Consider the following 15,146-nt stretch of genomic DNA (forward strand, 5'->3'; position numbering starts at 1 on the left):
CCCCCCTTTTCTTTGTTCTTATTCTTAACTTTAAAAATAAAACCACTAGTTAGTTTACCAACCCCCCCCCCCCCGCCAAAAAAAGGCATGGGGGGTGGTTATTCATGAATAGCTGAGAGTTGCAATCCAGGACAATGGAGCTAGAGCAAAAATCATAAGCAAGTTCACCAAACAAAAGGGAGGAACACTCATGGAGGAAAGGACCTGGGAGGCTATTATAAACAAAAAATCCATTGAAGTGAACTGGGTGTAAGAAGTCTAGTGGCTTCTCATTGGCTGAGTTGTGACTGCTTTCATTAGCTGGGCTTTTGCCAGGGCCAGAGAACAGCCTTTCTTTCTCCTGCTGGAGTAGCAAAGTAGTACCTCAAGTAGTATCCTGAGAAAAGTCTATCTCTTCTGGTTTGATCTGCAATTGATCTGCAGTGGTAGTGGTAGGGCAGGAAAGCTCTCCCTGCCAGTCTCCCAATTTTATTTTAGTGAGATTTCCCTTCAGTAATCCTCTCTCCCTCTTCCCTTCTCCGCCTACCCCCACCCACTGCTCTTAATTGCAACATTCTTTTTTTTTTTTTCCACTTCATTCACACCCCATATGTGTGACTCAGGTAAGTTGCTTGAGGTCTAAGCCTAAATTTGTCCATTCATAAGATAGGCATAATAACTGCACTTTAACAGTGAGGTAAGGTTAAGTGTTTGTTTGCTTACTGGGCTCTGCCTCTGGCAAATAGAAAGTGATCGAAACTGTTGTCTCTTATGGTTATCACTGTTACTTATTACTCTCTTTAAATGTAGTGGTGACTATGACCAATGTGATTGCCACATCCATGGTGTTTATCGTGAAGCTATTGAGAAAACCGAAACAGGCAGCTAGTAAATGGCAGAGCCAGGGTTTAAATGTAGACCTGGTTGTTTAATTTTTTTAAAGATTTATTTATTTTCATTTGGGGCGGGGGGGAAGAGGGAGAGGGGGAGAGAGAATCTCAGGCAGTCTCCAGGTTTAGTGCAGAGTCCAGCAATGGGCTCAGTCTCATAACCCTGAGATCATGACCCAGGCCAATATTAAGAGTCAGATGCCTAACTGACTTAGCCATGCAGACACCCCTAGATCTGACTGTTTTTAAGCCAAATGACAAAACTGAATTTAGTAATGAGTTTGATTTCCTTTACTCAAAGGGAAACAATCCATGAATTAGGGGAATATAGTGCCTCACAAGCAGTAGCATGTTTTTCTGGAAGGGTTTAGGGCAAGAGTGAGCTTTACACAGCATTAGCAGAGGCGACATGGAATTGGGCTTGGTTTGCTAGGAGGCTAGCAGGTCCCACTTTCTTGGGTAATGTAAGCTAGCTAAAGTTGAGTTGGAGGATTGTGTTGGTATGTGTTAGGTTCCCTGACAGGGACATATTTCTCCTAAGAGCAGGCTGACTTCGGTTTATTTGTGATGTTGGCAGGACTGCTGTGGTAAGTATCTGTTTTGTGGGTCCCAATATACAAATTCACTTGATCACAAGGTTAGCAGCCTTCGTCATTACTTTAATGTTTTAGATCAAACTATCAAACAGGATTTCTTTTGAAAGCAGTCTCAGAATTCCCAATAATTAATTGTGTGTTGTCACATCTATATCTGTAATCTTTCTAAAAAGTGTCCCAATTTATTGACATAGGTCATATTTTTGCCTTCCAAGAGTCTGGAGTTTCAAAGTAAAACTTTGAAAATAGAATATAATTTAATATTGCTCTTCGCTACATGCCTCTTTTCTGGAAAGTATGACTCAACATAATGTTTTTCCAAGACCTTGATTAGAGATGTGCTGGCAAAAGTCCATAATTTCACATGATTTCTACTTGCCTGAGTGGATAGGTGAGTTCCTCATGCCTTTGACAGGAAAAGCGAATGAGACAATTAAGAATTGCAGAATGGGGTGCCTGGGTGGCTCAGTGGGTTAAGCCTCTGCTTTCGGCTCAGGTCATGATCTCAGGGTCCTGGGATCGAGCCCCGCATCAGGCTCTCTGCTCAGCAGGGAGCCTGCTTCCCCCTCTCTCTCTGCCTGCCTCTCTGTCTATTTGTGATCTTTTTCTCTGTCAAATAAATAAATAAAATCTTTTTTAAAAAAAATAATTGCAGAATGTCCTAATAATTTCATGAATAATGGCAATTATTTTGCATGATTCTGGCCCCAAATCTCTTCCAGGTCAATAACAGGTATTTCCACCTGCAGCATCTTTTCCTGATCAGTGGGTTGTGGGGGTGTTTGATGTGTGGGTCTATAAAACAACAGAAAAAATATGTTGGTCTCTGTCCCAATTCCAGGCACAGAGCTCCAAAACCCTTGGAATTCTCTGGGTTATAAGGACATCTCTTGTTCCAGTGAGGCAACTCTTGGTGGGCTCCAGATAGCCTCAAGATGGCGGCAGGTCACTGGAAAGACTAAGCCATGATTGGAAGCTTGGAACTTTCAGCCCACCTCCCATCTTCTGGGAAGGGGAAGGTGCTGGAGATTGAGTGACTGATTGACCAGGTCTATGTGATAAATCTCTCCATAAAAATCCCAATAGTCCTGGGTTCAAGGAATGTCCGGGTTGGTAAACATCACTACATGCTGGAGAGGGGCACACCCCAACTCCATGGGGACAGAAGCTTCTATGTTCAGGACCCTTCTTCACCTCACCCTGTGTATCTCCGTATCTGCCTATTCATGCGTCTCCTTTTTCACATCCTTTATTGCATAATATATTGAAGATATAAGTAAATATTTCCCTGAGTTCTGTGAGCTGTTCTAGCAAATAACCAAACTCAGAAAGAAGGTCATGGGAACCTCTGATTTAGAACTGGTTGTTCAGAAGTACTGGTGACATCCCAGGATTTATGATTGGCATCTGAGGTGGGGGGCAGGGCAGTGTTGTGGGCCTGAGCCCTTAACCTGTAGGGACTGCACTCTGGTTAGTGTCAGGATTGAATAGAATTGAATTGAATTGGATTGAATTGAATTGGTGGGACACACCAATTCAGAAAGAATTCCCTGGTGTGGGGAAAACCTCAGTCAGCTCAGAGGGAGAGTTTGATATTCTAAAGGAAATGAGATCAAATTACTAAAAACTACTGACATGAAAGTAAGGATTTATTATAAAGTATTTGATTATAAGTTAAAATACAAGCTGTATTTCTAAAACAGAAAAAAAAAAAAGTGAAACCTATTTGAGCCCCAGTTCTGAAAGCTATAATTTTGAAAGTTCAACATGGGGTCCTTTCTGTTGCCTAATTAGATAAAAGCAATTCAGTTGTTTGATCCAATTCATCCTAACTTGTCCATCTGACTAATTTCACATAGTAAGAGCAGAAAGGTCTGGTTTGACTGTGTACCAGGGGTCTTAGTCAGGATTCCTTTTGTTGTAAGAGATAGAAACTGAAGCCAAGCCCATGGTATTTATTGGCTAAGATAAAACACCCCAGAAGGAAAGAGTACCCCTTCTTTAAGATAACTGGCATCATGGACCCAAACATCATGAGGAGTCTGTCTCTTTTCTTCATTGCTGGTCTGAATTTCTCTCAGCTTGACTTCTTTCAAAACACTTTTTTTTTTTTTTTTAAATAAGATGAAGAATTTAGGTACTCGGAGCTCTAGAATCACATCTTAACCTCTCTTGATTAGTTGAAGGAGAGTCCTCATCTCCCAGCTCAAATTTCCAGCTCTAGAGCATATTTGTGGACCAGAGTTTGTTCCCATCTTGAAGGAGGGGAGCAGGGTTTTTAGAGCTGCACACTAGTCATTGACCACAGGTTGCCCTGAGGGAATATAATCTAGATATTTTAAGCTCTGCCTCCCTAGAGGTGAGGGAGCCCTAGTAGCCCAAGAGCAAACTTCTGAAGAACCAGCTATTTGCAGCCTAGCCCAGGGAAGTTGGGGATTGGGCACACAGCTTTGACTGGTGATGTCAGCAGTACATGCATCCCTGAGCGGCCAAAATGTTGCTTCTCTGTGATTGGCAACTCCAAGGAGAGCCATGTTTTTGAGCCAAGAAAAAGCTGTTTACTGAAAAAGGGAAGATCCTGTTACGTGAAGAAGAAAGTGGTGATGAGCAGACAGAATAATAAACATCAATTCTGTATAGCCTCAACTCATTTGGACTCAACAAACTTAACCCCAAGCAAGTTTTTCTTTTCTTTTTTTAAATTAACATATAATGTGTTATTTGTTTCAGGGGTCCAGGTCAGTCTTACACAATTCACAGCACTCACTATAGCGCACACCCTCCCCCATGTCCATCACCCAGCAACCCCAAACCAGTTGAGTCAAGTTCATATAAACACACATGTAGAAAAGGAATTATTACATTTACTGAGAATCTACTGTGTCATTAACACTATTTTTGTTAACAGAATTATCAAGGTATAAGTAGATAAAATAAGTGGCACATATTTAAAGTGTAAGTGTGATAAGATCTGACATGTGTGTACACTCATGTAACCATCTCAGCCATCAAGATAATGTGTATCTCCATTTCCCCAGAAGTTTCCCTTTCTTGTCCATCAATGCTGCCTCTCCTGATTTCCCCATCCTCAAGCAATCCCGCATGGGCTTTCTGTCACAATAGATTATTTTGTATTTTCTAGATTTTTACATAAATAGAACCCTGCAGTGTGTACTGTTTGTTCTTAGTCCAGCATAATTATTTTGAGATGAATCATGTTGTTTTTTGCATCAATAGTTTATTCCGTTTATTGCTGAGAAGCATTCCATTGTAAAGATATAATTTGTTAGTCTATTCACCTATTGATGGAATCTAGCCCTTTCATCTTTCATATATATTACATTTATATGTCATATTCTTTCATTGGTTCTATAATTTAGGTTTAATGCCCATTTTACAAAAGAGGTATTTGTGCTCAGAGAGATGAACTAAGTTACCTGATAAATCAGTTCCTGAGGAGAAGAGCTTAGATCTCAGGTTTTTCCTCTCAACAAAGCCTAAGTTTTTTCTACTCTCTCCACCCTTCTAAGAACATAAATAGACACCAGCTGATTGTTATCCACTTTAATTGGTAAAATGTATATACTGAGAAGTTTTCCAATTTTATGCTCTTGCTTAAAAGTCTTACCTTTAGCTTTGATGCTTTCCTTATGCCATAACTGGGAAATAATTAATTCTCTTCTTTCTTTCCTCTTGAAATTAGTAGGATAAAGTAATTCAGTAGGATGCTTCCTAGAGATTGCCCAATAATTGGTCATTTTACTGCACTCTACCAAGTCATTTGTCTATTTCACTACTGAGCTGAACAGCTGATATAAACCAAGGCAGCACTAAGTATTGTACCCTATTCAGATGCCTTGAGATTTCAGGGCAAAATGGGAAATGATACAAGATAAAAAGCAATGGGAATTTCAGCAGGTTTCTCCATAAAAAAACCCTCCCATCTCACTTCCTAGATGAGTGTGCCCACACTGTGCCCACACTGGCACCTCAAATTTATAAATTTATGTCTTGGACTTGTATATGTCCAGTCTCTCCAGTTCGGTTGTAAAATCTTTGAAAGCATCCACCAAACCAACTCTGTACAAAATCTGGATGTCCAAGCTCAAAGTTTTTTAAATTCACTCAACCCAGAGTGTATACATTCTAACTTGCCAGCCTAAAGTCTTTAGACAAGGAGATGCATAAGAATACAGTTTGAGAGATTTAGCTATTTTATAACAACCTCATATAGCAGTGGGAACTGAAGAACTCATCAGACAAGGAGCCAGAGGGAAGATGAACAAAGTCTAGGTTATTAAGAATGCAGCACATTTTTTGGGAGTTCTGCCCATATCCCCTATGTCCTCACCTCTATCCCTAATGTCCTCACCTCTGTACTCAGAAGGCTACTTGCTGAAATCCCTTCAATTCTCTGTGGCTAAGGTCATTTGTCTGCCTTTGGGAACAGGCTTGGCCAGCATGCAGGACAAGCAAAAAGTACAGAAAGGTTAATTCCTTTAGAAGCAATCCTCAACCGTTAACAGATTATTGGTGGATTAAAAACTCCAGCCTTCTCACCCCTTGGGTGGGATAATTCTGACGGTGTTCTACTTAGTCTCGTAGAACTAAGTGGGATTGAGCCCCACTTAATGTAACAGTCTCCTGCTCAGTAAATCACCTATCATTGTCTTTCTTCTCTTCTCTGTCTCACTTCCAACACTTCCATCTGTGTTTCCTGGAATCACTTCCCAAATCAACTTCCTGCACTAAACTCCTTGTCTAAAAGGCTGCTACTAGAGAAAGCCAAACAAAGGCAGGCATTAAAGAGAGTATAGTAACAGCAACCACTGTAGCAAGTACAAGCATATTGGTTTCAGTGCTTCAAATGCATTTACCCATTCAGTAATGTAAAAGGTAAAGAATGTAAAAGGTAGGTGCTTTTATTCCCCTTTCACTAATGAGGAAATCATGTCTTTGAAAAGTCAGGACTTGCCCAAGGTCATGCATTAAGCAGCAGAGTCAGGTCTCTCCAGGTCTGAAGGACTCCCAACTCTGTTTTATTCACTATCAAAACTCTCAGGTCAGCCCCCCTTGGAGTTGTGGAGGGCGCAATTAATATAAGCTTACCTAATGGTCCTGGAAAACATAAACATCTTTTTCTTACATGGTTGATAGGGCCCAGGAAAGAACTGAGTGTGTTGTAGCTTCCAGCAGAAACTAGTGAAATCGAAAAGATTTTTTTTTTAAGATTTTATTTATTTATTTGACAGGCAGAGATTACAAGTAGGCAGAGAGGCAGGCAGAATGAGAGAGGAGGAAGCAGGCTCCCTGCCAAGCAGAGAGCCTCATGCAGGGCTCAATCCCAGGACCCTGGGATCATGATCTGAGCCAAAGGCAGAGGCTTTAACCCACTGAGCCACCCAGGCGCCCCCAAAAAGATTTTTTTTTATTTGTTGTGACTCTTTGGAAACCTTGACATGTAGTTTAAAATGAGCATTAGCTCTCCTAGCTGTGTTTGCTGAAGTAATATCAAAATGATACCCTATTCACATTTCTGTCTACCATTCATTCTAGCCTCACTGGTGTGCTGATGAAATTACTGTAAGTGAACATTCTCATTCTGTGCTTCTCATTATTAAGGAAGGAAACTCAAGGAGTTCCCAATATATTTTATTTTTTTTTAATATGATAACACATACACACTGTTTTCCTTGTTCTTCAATATATGCAATTTATCTATCAGAGCAGCTTCTATTTCTTATTCATTCTTATTCTTATTTTTCATGCATATGCCAGAGAGAAGGAATTTTAATCACTGAAGGAACATTTGTATAATAAAAGTGATCTCTGCAATTCCTTCAGCAACGAGCAGGAATAAATGATCTATAGATTCTTAATGCATTGCTCCAAATATGAGTTTCAATTTGCACAGAAGTTTCAATAAATTGTTCTGTGTCCCTAAAGACCTAGAGATGCCTCATGGGATATACTGCAAAGGATTCCATTTAGAAAGAATTTTATGAGCAATGTATTCTCTGCACTTGTCTCCCCTCTGTTAATGGCTAACGACACTGAATAATACAAGCATGCTGTTTTTCTTTTCCTTTTAATAAGAGGTCCAGCATGAACTTTCCTTCCAAGGTTTCTGAATTTTTCAGAATTTAGCACAAACTTTTCATTCAAGGATTTAAAAGTACAATACAACATTGAGACCAAACGAGAGCTTAAACTCATTCAGCAATTAACTTTATACTTGAGAAGTAACACCATTACACTAAGTTTTTATCTGTTGTACCTTTATGATATGTTTATCCACTTCTTAGGCTATAACTGAGGCTTAGAAAGGGTAAATACTTTGTTAAAGGTCACACAATTGTCACAATGTTTTAATGTTAGCCAGAAGTTTTGTCATTTTGTACCTTTATAATCCATTCTACTTAGACTTATCATATAGTCACTGCCCTGCAGGTTGGTCTAAACATCAAATATTTTGTCTCTAAAACTTGGCACTTGTTCCAAAGGTATTAAATAGTTTATTCTTTACATTATGTGACTGAAGGCTTTTCATACGACTTTCCTGGATGTAATGAGTGTTACTAACATATTTGAGACATCTCAATTAAATTTAACTCATTAGACAAATAATAACATCAAAATTTCCATGTTTTTGTTGTTTAGGTGGTTAACAAGAACACAGAATCTACCTTCATATGCTCATGATCCATTTCTGGCTTTACTGTGGTCTGACAGTATTCATGGAAGACTGTTTAAAACACAAATGAATAATCATGTATAGACTAAAGAACTATTTTTCTTCTAAAATTTTAATTTTAGATTTTTTTTTTTAGACTACGGATGTTTGAAGCTTCATGTCTGATATCTGGAAATTTCATACAACTCTAACATTGATAGATTATCATTTTTGTAGTTGTTTCTAAAATTTCATATGAAAAAGGAGAGGGAGAAAGCCATCATGCTCTTTTACCTTGCTGGATCTCTAACCTGTGCCAGGCATGTTCTGAGGTGTTACTTACTTTCATTGTAACAGCCATGAGGACACAGGTAAAGTACCCCAGACATTTCATCAAGGCTCTGCAAGGTCAGGGAAGTTGCCCAAGCTGGAGCCGTTGGGAAGAGGCAAGGTGGGGACTGGAATCCTGAACCATCCAACTTCATGGCTCAGGGATTTTCCATTCCAGCCTATCCCAAAACATGGCTGGCCCAGAAAACAAATTTCAAAAATGATGACAGGTATTATGTGAAAATAAGGTTTTCATATAGGCCAAATTAATTTGGAGAACAGCAGTTAGCAGAATTCTTCACTCCAGGATTTTTTCAGAGCCCGCACCATGTTAATCCACAAACTTAATCTGGATGATGGCAGGCAAAATTCTAAGATTGCCTCCACGCTTACAACCCCTGGGTCCTATATAAACTCCTCCCCTTAAGCAACGGTGGGATTTGTGAAATTGATGGGCCACTGCTCCTGTAATTAGGCTATAGTATATGACAAATAGGAAGATTCCCAAATCAGTTGACTCAATGTTAATCAAAAAGGAAATTTTCCTGGGTGGGCCTGACTTAATCAGGTGAAAGCCCTTAAAAGAGAGTTTGGGGTCATCCTGCTGACTGTGAAAAACAAGCAGACATGTATGGTTGCCTATAGAAAGGGCTCTCCCTAGTTGCTGAGGGCCTGAATCCAAACCCCACAAGGAAATGAATTCTGGCAATTACCACGTGAGCTTGGAAGAGGGCCTGAGTTCCCGAAAAGAACACAGCTCAACCAATACTGTGATTTTGTTTCTGTGAGAATCTGTGCAGAAAACCCAACTAGGCCAAGCCTGGATTTCTGAGCCACAGAAGCTGTGGATGTTGTTTTATGCTGCTAAGTTTGTGATAACGTATCATGAAGCATTGAAAACTAATGCGGAGAAGTAATACTTAATTGTCAAAACACTTTTCTTTCTTTTTTTCCCAGTGTATCTCATTGGACCAGTGTTTTGTTGGGGTGCCTAGGTGGCTCAGTCTGTTGAGCATCTGTCTCAGGATTTTGGCTCAGGTTGTAATCTCAGGGTCACGAGATCAAGCCCTGCACTGGCTTTCACCCTAAGAGAGGAGTCTCTTTGAGATTCTCTGTCTCCCTTTCCCTCTGCCCCTCCCCTACCCCCCATCTCCTCCCCCTCTAAAGAAAATAAAAATAAATTTAAAAGACTGGTGTTTTGTAAAATTAGCTTTTAGGAAATGCTTCATTTTAAATGACATTTGTCTCTCCCTTGGAGTAAGAGTAGTGGTCAGCATACAACATTTGCTTCCAGGAACAGGCAGACTTTTTTTCCAATTAAGAGAAGGGACATGTGCCTCTTTAGGGAATGAGACTTAGTATGGGATGAATGTTGAAGCTGATGAAATAACAACAGGTACAAAGGAAAATGGCAAAGTTTATCTTCTGGGATAGTTAATTTTATACATCACGTTGTCTGGGCCACAGGGATTTGAATTTGGTTAAACATTATTTCTGGATGTGTCTGCAGAGATGTTTTAGATGAGATTAACAGTTGAATTGGTAGATTGAGTAGAGCAGATTGTCCTCCCCAATGTGGGTGGGCTTCAAGCAGTCCACTGAAGGGCTAGATAAAACAAAGGGCTGAGTAAGAAATAATTGTCTGTCTCTATTTGATGGTTTTCAAGCTGGGACATTAGTCTTCTGTCTTTGAATTTGAACTCACACTGGGTCTTATACCACTGGTTCTCCTGGTTCTCAGGCTCTTGAACTCGGACTGTAATTATACCACCACTTCTCCTGGATGGCCAACTGGCTAACTGCAGATCTTGGACTTCTTAGCTTCCATAATCATGTGAGCCAATTCCTTATAATACATATATATATTTATATTTATAAATATAATGTATAAATATAACCATCATGTTGGTTCTGTTTCTCCAGAGAGCCTAGACTGATGTGGCTGGGCTCATAGTGACAGAGAGTGGAAGGACCTAGAACAATGAGTGGGTTACTTGGACAGTTCATTATATAGTGACATTTATCCTGGGAAATCATTATAGTTTGAGGCACTCCCCTTCTTAGCTTGACTACTTCAGAAATTTAAACCATCATTGCTCCAGGGTGATACCTTCCAAATACACTGAAAAAATCCAAAATGCCAATAATGTACAATGAGAAGTACAAGAGTCAGGCCATTTTGAGTGGGCCTGATCAGGACATCCCTCTCTTGTAAAAAAGTCCCACTTGTGATGGTTTGTATATGAAATTAAGGAGAGAGGGGCATATCCTAGGTGATTCCTAGGTTTCTGATTACAAACCAGATGACTAGTTTGTGTTGGCCATCACTGAAAAGAGGAAACAGGTTTGGTAGACAAAGGGCACTGGTTAAGTCATGTTGATCTTGAGATGCCTTTGAGATATCCAAAAAGGAGATGTCCAAAAGGTGGTGAAATATGTGGTCCCTACTAGGCTAGGAAGGATACATACGTGGGCCACCTGCAAAAACGTCATCCCCGAAGCTGTGACCACGGAGGAATTTGTCCAGGGAGGGGGTTAAAAAAAAAAAAAAAAAAGCCCTAGTTCCCAAGGAATTCCTATAGCTAATGGGCTGAGAGAGGAGGATAAACCAGAAAAGGTGACAAGAACCTTTTGGGAAAGCATAAGACAATGATGTTTGAGCACCTACTCGAAGAATAATTAAGCGTCTACTAGAAATAGTAGGACAGACATTCCAGGGGTGGAGGAGCCAAACGAGCTGAATCACTCAGTACAATGTGAGTGGAGCAGATGTATGGAAGAGCAAGTTACACAGATTGATTGTTGAGCCTGATAGGGAGACAGGATGACAAAGGAGACAGCTGCCATATGATGAGCAGTCTCCAGTGTCATTGTTAAGGTTTGCATTCATCTAGCAGACACGTGGTTTTTTAACTTGGGAGGCTGAGTGTCATGGCTCTGGACATCCCGTCTATAGCCCAACTGTAGTGCCTGTGCTTTTCCTTTTTAGATGTGGCTAAGGCAGTATTTTGAGATCTAAATCTGTATTTCCTCTCCTCTGTATTTCACTGCATTCAAATAGAGATTTGCTCTGTGCTCAACTGCCTGTTTTGCTTTTCCATTCGTAGAGGTCAGGAGTTGGAGGAATAAATTGCCGAGAAGTACCAGGCAGGTAATGCAAACAGGTGAATGGATTGGGTGCAGGAAAATCAAGGAACAATGAGGTATATGTCTCCTTTAAAGGATTCAGGTCGATGCCAAAACAAACAGAAATACTGTGAAAGCCACACAAAGCGTGTCTGGGGCTATAGTTAGCCCAAGTATTATCTGTTTATGACCTAACTAAACTTTGGAAAAAATAGGTAAAGAAGTGGCAAAAATTTAAAAGGTACAAAATGTGCAGGTATTCTAGAATGTGCTAAAGAAGTAAAAGGAGAGTTAACAGCTGTCACTTTCCACACCATAAGATCAGTGGGATTACTCCAGATTGGGGGCAGGCACCAAAAGGAGGGTTTAGAAGGTTCCTGAATTCCTCTTGTCTGGGCTACCAAAGAGGTAATAAGTCCTCAAGGCAATGGCTGTGCATGGGCAGACATGATGTGGAAGCAGCAGAGAGCCTTTGGACTGAAAGGGGTCAGGTGGACAGGGACAGTGGAGCACTCAGCAGCAACTCCTTGGGACCCACATATGACTACAGACCAGAGAATCCCTTCCATCCTCAATCTGTTGGCTCTGTGCTCCACCCTGGAAATATGAGCATCATGATTTAGGCTGAAGTGGTTCTCTTGCTCCTAGAAAAATGAGGGACTGGGGTGCCTGGGTGGCTCAATCATCTAAGTGTCTGCCTTTGGCTCAGGGTCCTGGGATCAAGCCTCAAGTCAGGCTCCCTGCTCAACAAGGAGTGTGCTTCTCCCTTTCCCTTTGTCCCTCCCCCTGATCCTGCTCTCTTTCTCAAATCAACAAATAAAATCTTAAAAAAAAAAAAAAAAGGTAAGGAACAGTCAGAAATGGAGCTAGATTGTTTTTAAATTATAAGAACAGTTATGACAAATTTCACCCACCTGAGTCTAAGCCCCAGATTCATATCTGTTTTGTACATCCCAGAGTTTCACAGAAGCATTGTCTAGGCTCCCTGTTGCCCATAACCGGTTCCTCTAGTCTGGCCAGGGCAGATGGTATTCTCAGTCTTTCAGAGCTAAAATACTAAAACTGGGGAAGTCCTGAGCAAAGCAGACTGAAGTGACCACTCTAGCACTGCCAATCAAATAGTAACAAATTACCACCCAGAACAAGAGAAGACTTTTGAAGAGAAGAATATATAATCAGAGCTGTGTTTGGGGAAGATGAATCTATTTACCTCTCTCGTTTGGGTGGGAAGAGAAAAAGGGCTCTGAGGTCATTCCAGGTGTACAGTGACTCTGATGAGAGATGAAAGGGGCTTGAACTAGGAAAGAAGCCTTTGAAACACAGAGGACTTAGATGTCTTAGATGATACTGTAGCAAACCACCAAACTGGAGGATACAGGGTTAGGTCTGATAATTAAATAAAACCTTCTCTGCTGGCTGACTTAGGCAACAGTGCCTTAACCAATAAGAATTTTAAACCCTAACTTAGATGATAAAATAATACTTATATTTTCAGTCCTGTCAGTTTACCCATACCAATTTATGAAGACTGGGGAACACTTGCTACCCCACTACATCAGTGGTTTCAACCAGGGATGATTTTGTTTCCCAGAGGACATTTGGCAATGTCTTATCTATTATCACAGCTATTATCACAGCTGGGGGTTGTTACTGGCATCTTGTGCAGAGGCCAAAGATGTGCCTGAACATTCTACGTGCTCAGATAGCCCTCCATCACAAAGAATTATCCAGCCTAAATGTCAGCTGTCCTGAGGTTGAGATACCCTGGTCTTTGTGGAACAGCCTGAGAAAAACATTCCCAACCCTCTATGGAACATATATCCTAAGTCTGTGTAATGATGCATACTTTTCTATAAAATGTTGTTAGATCAGACAGTGAACTTTTTCAAATCAACTGTTTTTTACCTCTGAATTTCTAGAACTCAGCACATCATGGATACTCAATAATCACTCAATGAATGAAAGATGAAATGATAGCTAGTATTTACTGAGCTTTTACTATGTGTTAGGCACTACTTTAATACCTGACTTCATAATAACTCAATATAACATACTATTTTATCACTTCATTTTACAGGTGAAAGAAAGAAGATTGGAGGGGAAAGTCACTTTCTAGAAAGAGCCTTAAATATCTGACTCTAACTTTTGTTTTATTTTCCATCACATGGCACCATATCCTTTTTAACACGGACCCAAATTGTGTTGGTCATAATCAAATTTCCAATTACCCAAATGCTGGAATAAATGCCTTTATAAGCTTAATAAACTACCCTCCCCCACTTTTTTTTTTGTTTTGTTTATTGCCACTCTCTAAGTTTGCTACTGCTATATGCACATTGAATTTATAAAGTACCATATTAGTCAGGAACATTCTATTTTTTTATAGCACAAACATTTCTAGATGCATTCTTGGGATTTATGCATTAATATCACCAGTTGGATGGTGTGTTTCATATTATTTCAGTAGATAAGAAATCCTTAAAGGGAGGCTTGATGATAACAGTAAGCAAAGATTGCCACTCCTCGCCCCACTTAAAAAAAAATTCATTCTATTATTTGGGGATGAGATGTAAACCAGCACATTTTCATTTCACTCCCTGCTTATATTGTTCTCTCGGTAACTTTTTTTCAGGAAAAAAAAAAAAAAAGTTAACTGAGATGGGGAAAATTCAATAGCAATGTACAGTAGACTCTGAAGAATGTATACTGTCACTTACCACCATTTGGCTGTCTGATGGTTGATTGCTTTCTGAAAGCTTTAAGAACAGGAGATCAATATGCTGCAGAAGTCTGTTTTAACATTGCAGGAACTTTTACCACACTCTGGTGCTATCCACTGGTGGCTAGACTAGACTAATCCTATAAACAATTCATTAAAACAACAACAACAACAACAACAAACCCTCCCACATTTACCACCACCTGGTCCCAAACTACCATTTCATCTTTCGTCCCCATCTACACTCCTACCTCATAATACCAAATATTATTGACTGAATATGCCTTAAATATTCACCTGCTAGGACGTTCAGATCTGTTGGTCTCAAGTATTCTTCCTTCCTAGGTAAAGACTAATTAGTTCTTCAAAACCAAACTCTAACCTCGTGTCAGATATGAGGCTTCTCCACAGCTGATCCTATCTGACCAGCTTTCATTCATTCATTCATTTGTTCATTCACTTACTCAACCAAGTTTTCCTGAGCTCCGTATCAGGTACTATTGAAAAAGTAGCCAATAACACAGAGATGGTTCCAGCCCTCATGGAGCTTACAGCTTAGGTGAATCCAGGAAAAATTAATTACTGCCTTTCTTGGATTCCCACACTGTTGCTTTTCTGTCTCTACTTGTATTCTATTGTCTTTATTTTTAATTATGGGTACACCTCTAAGCATCATGGGCAATTTAACAACTTATTCATCTTTTTTATTTAGATGTAACATGTTTTATTGATTTATTTGATTAATCATGTCCCCCATGTTACCCTTTCCCTCATGTTCTTTTTTTAAAAATTACTTTATTAACGTGTAATGTATTATTTGCCCAAGGGGTACA

Source organism: Mustela lutreola, chromosome 2 (genome assembly GCF_030435805.1).
Source record: "Mustela lutreola isolate mMusLut2 chromosome 2, mMusLut2.pri, whole genome shotgun sequence".
Taxonomy (NCBI): Eukaryota; Metazoa; Chordata; class Mammalia; order Carnivora; family Mustelidae; genus Mustela; species Mustela lutreola.